This window comes from Equus asinus, chromosome X (genome assembly GCF_041296235.1).
Source record: "Equus asinus isolate D_3611 breed Donkey chromosome X, EquAss-T2T_v2, whole genome shotgun sequence".
Lineage (NCBI taxonomy): Eukaryota > Metazoa > Chordata > Mammalia > Perissodactyla > Equidae > Equus > Equus asinus.
Window position 1 is genome coordinate 16052399 of NC_091820.1, and position 17098 is coordinate 16069496.

Here is a 17098-nt window from a genome sequence, read left to right on the forward strand (position 1 = left end):
ATGAGGGAAGAGAAGACAGCAAATGAGAATGAGAAACAGTCTGAGAGGTAGAAGGAGAATCAGAGTGTGTAGCCTCAGATGGTTTCAAAAGGAAGGGGCTGCTGAACAGCGTGAAAACTGCTAAACCATTGCATGAGATAAGAACCAAGGAAAGGCTATTTGATTTGACATGTTGGTGACCAGCAAAAGTTGCTAGGTAAGGTAGGTGTAGAAATCAGATTGCAGGACACTGAAGAGGGTATGAGATGGGAGAAGGGGAGAGAGTGGAGCTAAACAACTTCTCAGAGGACTTTGACAGTGAAGGGTCACAGCTGAACCAAAGCTGGAGATGATGAACCAGGATCGTTTCTATGTGTAGAACCAGCTCCTAAGTTGACCTCTGCTAAATGCTGATTTGGCCCCATTGTCTAAATCTGTCAAGATCCAGAGGCAGGGTGGAGCGTAGCAAAGCAGGATCAAGAACCCTCAGGGCAATGAGTCCTGCCAGGTACTGTTACAATGAATTGCTTAAAAAGTAGAACAAGAGAATCCAAAGGTGTCTCCTACATTATGTGAACCAAATTTCCTTTTGTTCCTCATCACAGAGGGGAAGAAAACACTCAATTGTGTAAGCCCTAAACGCTCAATTGTGTAAGCAGGGATATAATTTGCATACATAGCCCAGGTAATGCTATTGGGAAAATTGTATCCGAAGTCTTAATGAGGAAATTTAAGCAGATGTGATGGAAGAATTAGAACTAATGTTAGCCTTTGCAGCCACTCAATTCCAGGAATAGTAATTTCTTCTTTTATGAATGTGAGGAGAATTTGATGACTAAATTAAAAAGAATAGGCAGCCTAGATGTTGGGGTAGTGGTGAAATCCTTGACTTTATAAGAGCTAATGATGAGAGTAGAAAAGCATGCCCTTCTTTGGATAAATTACATTTTAGAGAAAATATTAGTTTTCCAATTTAATTTGACCAACAGTTTAGGAGTGCTTGTGATGTCACAGGCACCATGCTTTCAGCCCAGGGGCATAAAGAAGAATGAGATACAATCTCTTTCGTAAAATAGCTAGCTTTCTGCCCCAGATGTCTAGTTCCTAATCAAGTCAAATCTAGTTTCTAAAAAATATTGGGATAAACCATAGTAAAATCTTGCTTAAAAAATTGAATCTGGTCAATGATCATCAATGGCTACCATATCAAAACGAGAGGCAAACAGATATTATATGCCTCCTAATGGAACTACACAATACTATCTATGAAGTTTTCTCATCAAAACATCAAGCCAGAATCTGATCAAGCCTCTAAATTTAACTACCAATTTATAGGGGACAGAGAAACGTGTTAAACAATACCAGTGGGATACAATTAGCAAAATCTAGACTGTCAAAACTGTAAGGACAAACAACATACTTTCATCAACAACAAATTTGCATTGAAAAATGAGAGAGAGAGAGTTAGAAGCTAGAGATTGAGAGAGTTTTAAAGGATGTATCTACTAATTCCAAGTACGGACCTTATTTTGATTCTAACTCAAACAAATTGTAAAAAAAATAAGATTAGGGAGAATTTGAATACTTACTGGATATTTAATGATATTAAGGGATAATTGTTAATTTTTTAGGTGGAATAATGACATTATGGTTATGTTTTAGAAAATAATCATTGTTTAGAGTCACCTGCTGAAAGACTTAGGGACAAAGTGATATGATGTCTGGGATTTGTTGAAAAATAATCTAAAATGAAGGGGGAAGTGGGTAGGGGTGTATAAGAAACATGTTTGGCCATGAGTTGATAATTTTTTAAACTGGGTGATGGATCCTTCTTTCAACTTTTGTTTGTTCAAAATTTTCCAGCATAAAAAGTTTTTAAAATTGGCAAAAAATAGGTCTAGCATCATTCAAGATGATTAAATGTTAAATTTAGATATATTCCCCAATCAGTGTACCAGTTATACAGCTACTATGTGGCAGGTACAAGGCACTTTTGTTCACATGGGATGGGAAGAATGACAAATCTAGCTATGTTTCCCATGGCTTGAATTGAGACATCACTGGCATCCTTTAATCTGTTTTTCCTTTCATCTTGAAGATGTTACTTCAGATGCTGATGTGAATTTTGTCATTGAGTGGGCTGTAAGCAGTGTTATTGTGTGGCAAAACAAACGCAGAAACAGGGAGGATGGGCAAAAGAGGGGGATGCCCTGCCCTCGTATTATCCAGGCCTCTTTCCCCCTCATTTTCCTGGGAGACCATTAGATCCTTTAAATACAGTGAGAAGGGACTCTTCAGTCACTTAATCTTGGGCTGAATATGTTTATAAAATAGGATAAAATAATAATAATAGTAATGATGATCATTTATTAAGTGATTTCCCACATGCTAGAATGTGCTAAATATTTTACAGGCATAGTCTAGTTGATTCCTCACAACTTTATGAATTAGATATTATTACAGTTATTATTATTTACATCTTACAGACTTAAAGAAGATAAGTCTTCTGTTCAGGGCCATATAGCTAGTTAAAACCTGGCTCTTTCTAACTCCAAAGCCTTTGCTCTTTATTACACCACCAAATGCCTGTTAGCCTTTATTTTCTATATCTTAGGAGTTCTGATGACAGCCAAACAGATTTAGCAGGTCACTGTTGCTCTAATTTTTCTGCTTTATATTATTTGCAAGTTCTCCAAATGCCATTTCAATAGGGACCTTGGCTCTTTGAACAGAAGACCCCAGAAACTCTGTATGGTGCTTAGCCATTATGCACACATAGCTTGCTCTTTGGTTGTGAATTTTCCACACTTATCTTTGGCCCAGCGTGGGGCTCAGTGCTCAGGAGAAATCTGTCCGTTTCTGGTCTGCTCATCGTGTCCAGGCTTTGGAAATCTGGCTATATCTAACTGGGTACAGAATTACCAAGACAGTGAGGACTTCCCTTATGGAAAATTATTTCCCATCATCTGCCTTTGAATCTATGATGTATTTTGCACATTTATGTTTATAGACTAAATCTAATATGTTATCATGAGAGTTATCCCATCTAAAAATGTGACAGTGCGACATGATAGGGTTTAGAATCTGGGCTTTGGAATCAGACAGGTCTGGTTAATACATACAACTTAATAGTTCTATGGTCTTGGGCAAATTAGTTAACTTTTCTGAGGTTTAGTCATTTTATCTGTAAAATGGAGATAATAACCCAGTGCGTTATTGTTGTGAGGATTAAAGGGCATGGCATGGTACCTAACACGTAGCATGAACCCAATAAATGGCTTCCCTTGTTGGTTTTAGTATTACTCTTTCCTATCTTGTTTGTTATTTCCTTGGCTTCTGGCCAATGACTTTAAGGTTGAGCATGCTCTCTGAAGAAACAGCTAAATACCCAGGTGTCAGTCTGTGGTTGGAGGACAGGGTTTGGGGAAGTGGAGAGGGGGAAGGATGAAGACAAATTTCAGAGAAAGGTTAATAAAAAAAAAGTGTCATTCAGTAATATTGTGTATTCTGATTTAGCCAGGGGGAGGGAATTCAGAGGTGAAGTTCCCTACCTTCCTTCATGATTAGGAAAGTAGGAATCGCCACCCTCTGTATGAGTCTTTATAAAGTCTGAATTAGTTTAGTTTGAAAGACAAAGTACTATTTGGGGAAGAACATTAAAACAACCTAAATCAATATTAATTTGGGAAGTTTATACAAGTCTCTTTACAGATTAGGTAAAAAGAAATATAACACAGATTTAGTAATTATAACTGGGGTCATGACTCCATCACAATCATTTGATATTGTAGTAAACAAATCTTTTCACCATCACTTTATAGAGCAATATATTAAGATGCTCCATTGAAGAGGGTGTGATTATAATACCCATAGGATAAATATATTTTTAAAAAGGTGTGCAAAGAGGTACTTTAATTTGGGATATAATTCCCAATAATCTCATCATATATGAAATCAAAAGATGCTGTATGTCAATAGCTCAGAATGAATTTTAAGCTGATGTTATAAAAAATAACTATAGTGACAATGAAGACACTGAGGCATAGCTATATAACTCTGTCCAAGATGAATAAATTATTTCCTGACCCATGAGTTCAGAAAAAAGCAATATTTTAACATTATTTTATTTAATTTGTGATATTGTATATATGTGTGAAATTTAAAAAGTAAAATATTAAAATAGACATTTGACTACCTAATTCATGGCTTTACAAGTTTATTATTTAAATTGGCTCCAATTTGGGGGGGCAGAATTTTCTCTTTGGAAAACTAAGGGGTTGCTTTAGATTTGGGTATATGAAATAAGTGCTCTTCTTGGTATATCAAGGGGAAAACAAAAAGAAAAACATTAGACTGGTTGAGATGAGCAATTATTCAGGGCCTGAGTATTCCAGAAAAACAAAGACAGTGTAATGTGAGGTCAAGAGCACGTCTGTGGAGCCAGCCTGCCTGGATTGGAATCTCTGCTTTGCCACTTACGTGCTCTATGAGGTTGGGTGAGTTACTCCACTTCTCTGTGCCTCAGTTTCCTCACCTGCAAAATTAGAAGAATGATAATGTTTAGCTCATATATTATAAGAATTGAATGAGTTAATATTTGTAAAGGGCTTAGAACAGGGCCTAGCACACAGTAAGAACATATGTGTTAGATAGATGGACAGATAGATAGATAAACCCTGTATCTTTCTTGATACAATTGGCTGAACCCAGGAAGAATTTGTGCTTCTGCTACCTGGTCTCTGTGTTAATGGATATATGGGTTTGCTCATTGATTTATTTATTTATTTGCTTTAGGAGAACTAAAGCAACTTCTTTTGCAATGGAGAAGATTGTGTATGTGCATGTGGCTGATGACCTAATGCAAGATGAGGACTGGGGAAAAGGAGCAGAATTGTGCTTCTGGGGTCAGACTTGAGCGCCCACAGTTCAAGGGTGCTCTCTTTGAAGGAAGAGATCTCTCAACTGCCCAGAGGCTGTGCCTCAAATCCCCATGAGCCTCTGCTCAAAGCCATGCTCTATCAGTGTGTTGTCCTGTGGAAAATACTGAAAGCTGGCAAGGATGTGGGGTGGCCAGAATGCTTATATACTGCTGGTGGGAGGGTCAAATGGCACAACCACTTCGTAAATCTGTTTGGCAGTTATCTGCTAAAGCTGAGCATATGCCTACCCTATAACCCAGCAATCCCACTCACGGGTATATTCCCAACAGAAATGTACACATATGTTCACCAAAAGTCATGAACTTGAATGTTCATGACAATACCACTCATCATACCCAGATGCCCATCAATTGGGAAATGGATAAAGGCATTTTGTAATATTTACACAATGGACTACTACACAGCAATAAGAATGAGCCACGGCTCTGCACAACAATATGTGTAACTCTCTCAAACAAAATGTTGAGCAAAAGAAGCCAGACGTAGAAGAACACATACTGCAGGATTCCATTTACATAAAGTATAAAAACAGGCAAAACAAATCTATGGTGATATGAGTCAGGATAAGGGTTATCTTCAGAGGAGACTAGTGACCGGAAAGGAGGAAAAGGAGCGGCTTCCCAGATGCTGGTGATGTTCTTATTCTTAACCTGGGTGTTGGTTACCTGGCTGTGCTCCATTTATGAAAATTCTTGGAGCTATATACTTATGATATGTGCACTTTTCTGTATGGATATTAGACTTCAACAAATGTTGTAAAGAGGGAGCACAGGTAAATTCTTCACATTCCGCAAACTGGGCAGTGAGCATATGGAGCTATTAATGCTGCTGCAATCTAAAGCCTGTATTCTAATTTTGTAGAAGGTTTTGTTTTTATGTGTTTATGTCTTGTTTCTCTAATTAAATTTTAAGCTCTTTGATGGGGATGACTGTGTCTTGTTTTTCTTTGTATTCCCGCAGCGGAGAAACAGTGTGCATGCTCATTAAATATTTGTTCATTTATCAGGAGGAAAAGCAGTCTTGCCCAGCTACCTCGTGGAAGGGTATGGTTTTCATGTCCAATTGTAGCAGAATCTTTTAATAGTTATGTTCCTTAATTTAAGACAGTCTTGGAATAGGGTGGCTATTTTGAGCTCTTAACCTTGTGTTTTAGACAATCTGATGTGCCAAATGCTTTGACTAAATTCTCCTGAGGTAAAGTGCCAGCTTTGGAATAGATTTTCTGAGAAGCCGACATTGAATGCTGGCAGAATGGCGTGGCCGACTGCCAGCCGGGGGCGGGAAAACTTGCTCTGAACTTCGGTTGACTACCTCTTTAGCTCACTGCGCCATGGATGAATTGTCTCCGGCTCTCCAGGGCTAGGAGAGAGAGAGAAAGGCAGCTTATTTGAGGAGCAGCTGCAGGGCCTAAGTCACAGTAGGAAATGGTGTTGGCTTAAGACACCTTTGGTGAAATGAGTCAGTGTATCTGCTCATCCATAGGACAAAGTCTCCACAAGTTACCTGTAACTGGAGGGAAATTTTACGTTAAACCAAGAGCAAGCACTCAACCTCCTCCTTAAAGCAAAAAAAGCCATTGGTGGAAAACCCGAATACCATAAATAATGCACATGAAGTTATACTGGTAAAACTGTAGGGACCTATAGGTAGGAATTTTTTTAATCTCTTTTTTTTCCCTTTTCTTTTTTTTTTGACTTGGCTCTGAAAATAAAATGGTTGATTCTTTTTACAGTGACACGTAGAAGAATCGTTCCAGACCCTAGGTTACTAAATATTTATGCTGAAAAAAATGTAGACAAATACAGATTTTTCTGAACTCTGTAATCCTTTTAACTGATTCCAATTTGAGATGGAATTGCGATTCTCTAGTAAAATATTTTTCCACTTGGAAACTCAGAGCCAACTCTGCCTGCTTTTGTAGTCAGCTAGTAGGAGCAGCAGAGGGAAAAAGGATGGTGTCCTGAGTGGTTCTGTGGAATGCTGCATTGATTTCTTAATTTTATGGACATTGCTTTTGGGGGCACGGAGCTTCCCTCACAAGTTACCATTCTCTTTCCCTTTCTTGAAAAAACACACACACACACTCACACACACTCTCTCTCTCTCTCACACACACACACACCCCCTTGAAGTCAAAATTAGTTCTCTGCAAAAATTCAGTTGAAGTCAGACTTCCTTCATCTGGGATCTGGAGGGAATTTGCAGAATACCAAAATCTTGAACAAATTTCTAGGAGTCTGGAAAATTCTAGAAGCCTTTAGAGAAGGCAGAGGAACCCTGCAAGTGTAATGAGAGTTAATCTGCAAGTGTGTTAAGAGTTAATCTGCAAGTTCATCTACAGTTAATTGACACTGCCTTCTCATTTCCTTCCCATTCTTCCACATCCAGAAAGGGCGACCTTGACAGTTGCTAGGTGGAGGCCTCGATGCTGATTGAAGGTAAGTGCACCTCCATTCAGAATAAGGGAAACTTCAGCTGATTTGAAAACACTTATGAACTCACATTGATTTATTCTTTTTAGGTAAAGTAGGAGAAATTTTAATTGATTCTTGACTCTTTCTTGAAACTTCCAAAGCTTACCAGACTTCTGCCCTAATGTATAGCTTTGGATTTTGTTGTTTGTCAGAACTATATGTTTAAGGAGCTATCATCTTGAAAGCCATCTTTCAAGATAGGTTATTGTCACCTTTCTAGTCCCAAATGCTAATGAATGGGGCAGTTGTGTGTGCTGATGAATAGTTATTTAAAAAGCACTGTACAAATAATGCAAAAACATGACAAATTCACCAATTTTGACAGCTTAGAACTCTGGATGTTCAGCAGTTATAATAAACTTCTGGTTTTGTGGGTTTCATAATAGATGAAAAAACTGAGATGAAAGCACACATTTTAGGGTGGAGATGATGGCAGGCTTTTCTTTATGTGCAGGGGCTTCTGAGGTGGGGTTTGGGGACAAAGGGTTCCTATAATTATCAGAGTGAGGAACTTGGAGCAACAAGATATCAAGTACACCTTGCACAGAGGCCTGTATGGAACAGCCCAGAGTCTACTGGTGCCATGTCTGCCTTCAACTCCCTACCCGAGTCAGAAGGGTTCCCTTGCTTGCTCTCTCTGTTTTCGTTTCCTACCATCCCTCTCTTCTACAGTCCCCTCCTTTCTTTCTCCCCAGTCCTGGTCTTTTCTCAAACTTATCGACCTCACCTGCATTATCCTAATAGAGTATTCAAGCATGCAGCAGCTTCCGAGTCATTTAGATAGTTTCACCATCTAGTTTCCTTGACCATGAAATTAGATGCTACAGAAATGTTTCCTAAAATAACTATCTACCAGATTAGATGGGTTTTCCATGCTACCTTAAGCTTTAGATGAGATTGACACCCATTCCCTGCCATGAGGATGTCCAAAGCAGGTGACCCTCATGGTCCTTGGGGTTTCAGGATTACTATGGAACAGTGAATGCCATGTATTTGTCATTCTTCCTCTTTCTGAATGGGAATGACTATTATGGTTATCCTGTCTCATTCCACCCATTCCTAGGTACATTGGAACAGGGATCAGCAAACTTTTCTGTAAAGGACCAGATAGTAAATATTTTAGGCTTTGAGGGCCATATGGTCTCTGTAGCAACTACTCAGTCTACCATTTTAGCAAGAAAGCAGACACAGACAACATGTAATGGGTGTGGCTGTGCTCCGACAAAACTCGATTTACAAAAACAGGCTGATTTGTCCTGCAGGCTGTGGTTTGCTGCCTCCACATACATTTTTCTTTTCATTCTGAGACTCCTATGATAAGGATTTTGTCACTTCAGACCTCCAAATCACTTGGCTTTTATTTTACAATTTTACAATTTCTTTTTCCTTATGCTTTCCTATTGTTTTATGGCAAAGAACTCCAATCTGATTTCTAGCTCAGTAATTTGGTCTTTGACTGGGTCCATTCTGCTATATATCCTAGCTATTAAGATCTTATTGCTATGATTATATTTTTGATACTTAACATTTTCACTTGGTTCTTTTTAAGTCTTCCTTTTACTGCTTCGTAATTCAAATAACCTTCCTTATCTATTCGGGAGTATTTAATATGCCATCTGTTCCAGTAACTCTGATTCATGTGGTATACACTGTTTAATTTGCTGTCTGTCTTTTGCAGATGTTGTATTACTCAGAGATAAAACTATTTTGGCCAGAATGGCCATGTTCCTTGGGTACCAGCTACTCTCTCTAGTAATGTATATTAGGAATGGATGAAGCCCAGGCTCTACTTGTTTATGTCCCTCGTGATAATTTTAAGGAGAGAGGAGAGGATGAACCCAAGTCTAGAATACCTCAGAAACCACAGAACTAATGCTGACCACCTCCATTTGCTACCATTACACAAGGCAACTCTTCTAATCCTTCTAAATCCTTTCTTTAAATACTTACAGAAGCCACATTGGGAGGTGGCAGTCTCCCTAAATTATAGTCTACCAGCTCTGGGAATTTAGAGAGGAAGAGGGGAGGAATGACTGCTTGTGTGGCCCTGGCCAATCCACACCTGTTTATCAACACTTTACTGCAAGGGTGCTTTTGTGCTGCCTTGAGAGAATCCCATTGACACTGGCATTCTAGGCTGTTTCCACCCTTTCTATGTGAAGAGAAATGATCATATTGAGAGAATGTGGGGAAAGGATAAGAGGACAACTTCAAGGCTCTCCCTCAATCTACCTAATTCCTCCTGCATTTGCCTGCCTACTGCCCCAAGCTGCCACCATTCCCAGAGGTACAAATTTATGACTGCCTATGGCCCCCCAAGGCAGTCTGAAGAGTTTTTGTTGTTAATTTCTTGGTTCCATCTTTTCCTTTCACTTGTGAAGTTTCTCCATGGTTGATTTCAGGGGAGGGGAGTCAGCAGCCTGTGCTAGTTCTCCATCTGATCAAGAATAAAAAAATTCTCTGAAGCTATCTTTTATATCCATTTCAAGACCTGTTTGGCCAAATAATTAATCAAGGGATGTGTAACAGCTACATTAGTCCCTCCTTCTGTGGAAATGAATAAACAGAAACCTCATTAAAATGGACTCAGGAGGCCAAAAGGGGGAGCTCTCATGTCCCATGTCCATAGCAGAGCCCAACAGGAAAAAGAAAGACTTCCTCTTCTTGACCACCAAAAAGCTCACCCAGTGAGAGACTGTTACAACTCAGCCAATGAAAAGCCACTATGCACTGAACTCCCAATTCCTACAATGGACTCTGTTTACAATAGCCCTCTCAACTTCCTCTTCCCCTCTTTAAAATAGTTTCTCCTCCCTTTGCTGCTGGGGGACTTGAACATGTCTCGCCGTGGTTGCAGACCTCGAATTGCAATTTTTTGCTGATTCCAAATAAACCCATTTTTCCTGGAGAAATAACTGGCTGTCTGTTTGTTTAAGGTCAACACTCCCAAAGAAAACTTGACCCATCATTGGTAAGTAGGGAAGGAGAAAACAGGAAAAAACAAAGAATGACAATGAATGGGTAACATAAAATATGACAGCAGAAATAAGTCTTAATATAAGAGTAACTGTAATAAATATGTGTTTTAAACTCACTATTAAAAGCTAGAGAACATTAAATTGAATTAAAAAGTGAGATTAGGGGCTGGCCCCGTGGCTGAGTGGTTAAGTTCGCGTGCTCTGCTGCACGTGGCCCAGTGTTTCGTTGGTTCGAATCCTGGGCGCGGACATGGCACTGCTCATCAAACCACGCTGAGGCAGCGTCCCACATGCTACAACTAGAAGGACCCACAACAAAGAATATACAACTATGTACCAGGGGGCTTTGGGGAGAAAAAGGAAAAAAATAAAATCTTAAAAAAAAAAAAGTGAGATTAAACAATATATGATCGGGGCTGGCCCCATGGCCGAGTGGTTGGGTTTGCACGCTCCGCTACGGGCGGCCCAGTGTTTCGTTGGTTTGGATCCTGGGCATGGACATGGCACTGCTCATCAAGTCATGCTGAGGCAGCATCCCACATGCCACAACTAGAAGGACCCACAACTAAAATATACAACTATGTACTGGGGGGCTTTGGGGAGAAAAAGGAAAAAAATAACCCCCCCTCAAAACCAATATATGATCTACCTAAAACAAATAAAACAGAAGGGTACATAAAGATTGAAAATAATAAGGATGAAAAGATATACCAAGTAGATATGAGCCAACAGAATCTGGGGCAGCAGTCTTAATACCTGATAAAATGGAATTAAGGCAAAAACTCCCATAAGGGATAAAAAGGTCTTGGTATACATGCAAAAGTTACAATAGAATCAGAAGGAAAGAGGAATCATGAGTATATATGTATCTAACAATAAAGCCACAAAATATATAAAGCAACTACTCATAATATTATTGGGGAAAATAAATTATTCGGTAACAATTTATTTAGATGTTTAAATATGCCCCTTTCTAAAATTGATAGATCAAGCAATCAAAAACAAGACATGGGAGATCTGAGTATACAAATTAATAATCTTCAGCTATTAGATATTAATTAAATTCAACTCAACACATTATTTCTGAGCACATTTTCAAAAATTGACAATGTAATAGGCCACAAAGGAAGCCTCAATAAATTTCAAAGTATCAATATTAAACACCTATGTTCTCCTATAATAATATAATATAATGAGAACGTAAAATTAAAGAATTGCTAAAAGTTCCTGTGAGACCAGAAACTGAATAGTATACTAAAACCCCCTTAGGTTAATAAGTAAAGCATTCAAATGAAATTCAAGTAAATTACAATGAAAACACTACTTGTCAAATTTTGTGGGACACAGAGCAATGTCCTCACTTAGAGGAAAATTTGTAACTTTTAATGCCTTTATCAAGAAACAAGAAATGTTGAAATGAGCTACACTTTCAAGTCAAGAAGTTTTAAAACTATGGATAAAACAGAGACTAAAAATAATAAAATACCATAATGAATAACTAGCAATTAAATTTGAAAACCTAGATGACTAGGTTATTTTCTGGAAAAAAAAATTTTTAAATGCTAAAATTCACCTAAGAAGTTGGTGAAAAAGAACAAGAAGCATTAAAAATTTGTGGCAATTACATCCACTCACTTTCCTGGCAGGGAGGGGGAGCACACCATGCCCCAGGGCAGTGAAGGAGCAGCCACAGCTTGGGTCTCAGTGAGGAAACCCCACCCACCAAGCACAGTGGCCTCACAGACTGCGCATTGTAAACAGGGACCTCAGCAGATTTCTGAGCCAGGGCAAACACTTCCCAGGTGTGCATGAGTGCTCACAGTGCAGCTGCACTCCTAAAGAGGGAATGGTCTGGAAGTCTGCAGGAATAGGCATGGCAGCTTTGAGCCCACTGGTGATCACTTTCTGGCAGGGAGGAGGAGCTCAGAGCACCCCTGAGGCTCCAAAGAGTGGCCTTAGCCTACCAAGGAAGCCCCGCCCAACAAGGACAGTCCACACAAGTGCCTGAATGCATCCCAGGCTGGGGCAAGCACCCATAATACCCCCACAGCTTCCAGCAGACGGGGTGGGGCCAGAAACACTGATCCTGCTCCCGCCTAGTGGTAACAGGGGGAATCTGCATCCTAAGAATACCACAAATGCCCCAACAAAAGATTAGTTCATCAAACACCGTGAGAAACTGCAGCAACAATTCAGACCAGAAGGAAAATGACAATTCTCCAGAAACCAACACTGAAGACACCGAAATATACAAGCTAAATGACAGAGAATTCAAAATAGCCATCATAACAAAACTCAACAACTTACAAGAAAACACAGAAAGACAATTCAAGGAGCTCAGCGATAAAATGAATCTCTTCACCAAAGAGATTGAAACTATAAAAAAAATCAAGCAGAAATTCTGGAAAAACACAATTAATGAAATAATAATCTAGAATCATTAAGAAATAGAATTGACTTTGCAGAGGAAAGAATTAGTCTTCTTGAGGATAAAAATGTAGAAATTCTACAGGTGGAGGAGGAGACAGAACTAAGATTTTAAAAATATGAAGGAATTCTTCAAGAAATATCCAACTCAATTAGGAAAAGCAACATAAGGATTATAGGTATTCCAGAGGGAGAAGAGAGGGCGAAAAGAGCAGAGAGCTTGTTCAAAGAAATAATTGCTGAGAACTTCCAAAACATGGGGATGGTTTCAGATTTACAGATAAATGAAGTTACTCAAACACCCAACTTTATTAATGCTAAAAGACCATCTCCAAGGCATATAATAGTAAAAAAGGCAAAAGTTTGGCATAAAGGAAGAATATTAGGAGTATCACAGGAGAAGTAAAAGCCTACAAAGGAAGCCCTATCAGGCTTTCAGCAGATTTCTCAGCAGAAACCCTGCAGGCTAGGAGAGAATGGAATGATATATTCAAAATACTGAAAGACAAAAACTTCCAGCCAAAAATACTTTATCTAGTGAAACTTTCCTTCAAAAACAATGGAGAAATAAAAGCTTTCCAAGATAAAGAAAAGCTGAGGGAGTTCATCGCCACTAGACCTCCCCTACAAGAAATAATTAAAGATGCCCTTACACCAGCAACAAAAGGCAAAGGTCTACAAAGCTCTGAGCAAGGAGACAAATAGACAGACATGATCAGAAACCTGCAGCTCTCTACTAGAACAGGGAGGCAAAGGCTCAATTGCAACTTAAAAGGGAAAGGAAAACAAAGCATCACAAGTAATGATTAACGCTTCAACTTAGCCACAAACTCACAACATTAAAACCAGAACAATCTATAACAGCAATTACTCAGAAGGGGAGAGGAAAAGGAAGGAACCTGCTTAGGTTAATGGAGATAAGAGGCTATAAGAAAATGGACTAGCTCATCTCCAATATCTTTCATACAATCCTCGTGGTAAACAATAACCAAAAAATCAGAGAAGAGCCACAATTCACAAAAAGAGAGAGAACTGAGAAATCCCTCTCAGAAAATCAACAAAATGAAATGGTAGTCTGAAATACAAAGGAAGAGAAACAGTGGAAACATAGAACAACCAGAAAACAAGAGATAAAATGGCAGCATTAAGCCGTCATGTAACAATAATCTCTCTAAATGTAAGTGGACTGAACTCTCCAATCAAAAGACACAGAGTAGCTGGATGGATTAAAAAACAAGACCCAACAATTTGCTGCCTCCAGGAAATGCACCTCAGCTCCAAGGACAAACATAGGCTGAGAGTGAAGGGATGGAAGACAATACTCCAAGCTAATGGATAACAAAATAAAGCAGGTGTTGCCATACTTTTATCAGACAAAGCAGACTTCAAGTTAAAAAAGACAATGAGAGACAAAGAGGGGCAGTATTTAATGATAAAAGGGACATTCCACCAAGAGGACATAACACTTATCAACATATATGCACCTAACACAGGGGCACCAAAGTACACAAAGCAATTATTAACAGACCCAAAGGGAGAAATTAACAGCAACACAATAAGAGTAGGGGACCTCAACATGCCACTTACTTCCATGGACAGATCATCCAGACAAAAAATCAACAAGGAAATAGTAGCTTTAAATGAAACACTTGACTGGATGAACTTAATAGACATATATAGAGCATTCCATCCAAAAATGGCAGAATACACATTCTTCTCAAGTGCCCATGGAACATTCTCAAAGACAGACCATATGTTGGGTAACAAGGCAAGCATCAATAAATTCAAGAAGATTGAAACCATCCCAACCATCTTTTCTAACAGAGCTAGAAAAAGAAGAACAGACAAAGCCCAAAGTCAGCAGAAGGAGGTAAATAAAAAAATCAGAGCAGAAATAAACGAAATAGAGACTAAAAAAACAGTAAAAAGGATCAATGGAACTAAGAGCTGGTTCTTTAAGAAGATAAAGAAAATTGCCAAACCCTTAGCCAGACTCACCAAGAAAAAAAGAAAGAAGGCTCAAATAAATAAAATTAGAAATGAAAGAGGAGAAATTACAACAGATACTGCAGAAATACAAAGGATTATAAGAAAATAATATGAAAAACTATATGGCCACAAATTTGATAACCTAGAAGAAATGGATGAATTCCTAGACTCATACAACCTCCCAAAACTGAATCAAGAAGAAACAGAGAATCTGAACAGACCAATCATAAGTACAGAGATTGAAATGGTAATCAAAAACTTCCCAAAAAACAAAAGTTCAGGACCAGATGGCTTCTCTGGAGAATTCTACCAAACATTCAAAGAAGATTTAGTACCTATTCTTCTCAAACTATTCCAAAAAATTGAAGAAGATGGAGCACTTCCTAACACATTCTATGAGGGCAACGTTACCCTGATACCAAAACCAGACAAGGACAACACAAAGAAGGAAAACTACAGGCCAATATCACTGGTGAACTTAGATGCAAAAATCCACAACAAAATATTGGCAAACTGAGCACAGCAATGCATTAAAAGAATCATACATCATGATCAAGTGGGATTCATTACAGGGATGCAGGAATGGCTCAACATCTGCAAATCAATCAATGTGATACACCACATTAACAAAATGAGGAATAAAAATCACATGATCATCTCAATAGATGCAGAGAAAGCATTTGACAAGATCCAACATCCATTTATAACAAAAATTCTCCATAAAATGGGTATTGAAGGAAAGCACCTCAACATAATAAGGGCCATATAAGACAAACCCACAGCCAACATCATACTTAATGGCGAAAAACTGAAAGCCATCCCTCTGAGAACAGGAACAAGACAGGGGTGCCCACTCTTACCACTCCTATTCAACACAGTACTGGAGGTATTGGCCAGAGCAATTAGGCAAGAAAAAGAAATAAAAGGAATCCAAATTGAAAAGGAAGACATGAAACTTTCACTATTTGCAGATGATATGATTCTCTATATAGAAAACCCTAAAGAACCCACCAGAAAACTACTAGAAATAGTCAACAACTAGAGGAAAGTTGCAGGGTACAAAATCAATTTAAAAAAATCAGTTGCGTTCCTATACACTAACAATGGAGTAGCAGAAAAAGAAATCCCTGAATACAATCCCATTTACAATCACAACAAAAAGAATAAAATACCTAGCAATAAACTTAACTAAAGAGGTGAAAGACCTGTACACTGAAAACTATAAGTCATTACTGAAAGAAATTGAGGAAGACATAAAGAAATGGAAAGATATTCCATGTTCATGGGTCAGAAGAATGAACATAGCCAAGATGTCCATACTACCTAAGGCAATCTACAGAGTCAATGCAATCCCAATCAGAATCCCAATGACATTCTTCACAGAAATAGAGCAAAGAATCCAAAAATTTATACTGAACAACAAAAGACCCCAAATAGTCAAAGCAATCCTGAGAAAAAAGAACAAAGCTGGAGGCATCACAATCCTTGACTTCAAAACATATGCAAAGCTATAGTAATCAAAACAACATGGTACTGGCACAAAAACAGACAAACAGATCAATGGATCAGAATCGAGAGCCCAGAAATAAAACCACACATCTATGGACAGTTAATCTTTGACAAAGGAGCCAAGAACATACAATGAAGAAATGAAAGTCTCTTCAATAAAAGGTGTTGGGAAAACTGGACAGCCACATGCAAAGGAATGAAAGTAGACCATTATCTTGCACCGTACACAAAAATTAACTCCAAGTGGATTAAAGATTTGAATGTAAGAACTGAAACCATAAAAATCCTAGGAGAAAATATAGGCTGTACACTCTTTGACATTGGTTTTAGCCACATCTTTTCAATTACCATGTCTACTCAGGTAAGGGAAACAAAAGAAAAAGTTAACAAATGGGACTACATCAGACTAAAAAGCTTCTACAAAGCAAAGTAAACCATCAACAAAATGGAAGGACAACTCACCAACTGGGAGAAAATATTTGCAAATCATTTATCAGAAAAGGGGTTGATATCCAAAGTATATAAATACCTCACACAACTCAACAAGAACAACAAAAAACAACCCAATCAAAAAATGGGCAGAGGATATGAACAGACATTTTTCAAAGGAAGATATACAGATGGCCAACAGGCACATGAAATGATGCTCAACATCACTAATCATTAGGGAAATGCAAATCAAAACTACAATGAGAAAGCACCTTACATCAGTCAGAATGGCTGTAATTACCAAGACCAAAAACAAATGTTGGAGAGGATGTGGAGAAAAAGGAACCCTCATACACTGCTGGAGGGAATGCAA

General features: G+C 38.5%; 1 long non-coding RNA gene across 7 annotated transcripts in view; it reads left to right on the forward strand.

Moving 5' to 3' along the window:
- LOC123282656 (uncharacterized) overlaps positions 1-17098 on the forward strand; it is a 137511-nt gene that overhangs the window by 101773 nt on the left and 18640 nt on the right. For all 7 annotated transcript variants that reach the window (XR_011499712.1, XR_011499708.1, XR_011499710.1 and 4 more), the window contains 2 exons: positions 5880-5962; positions 7308-7357. This is a non-coding gene — a long non-coding RNA (uncharacterized lncRNA). The remainder of the gene's footprint in view (positions 1-5879; positions 5963-7307; positions 7358-17098) is intronic.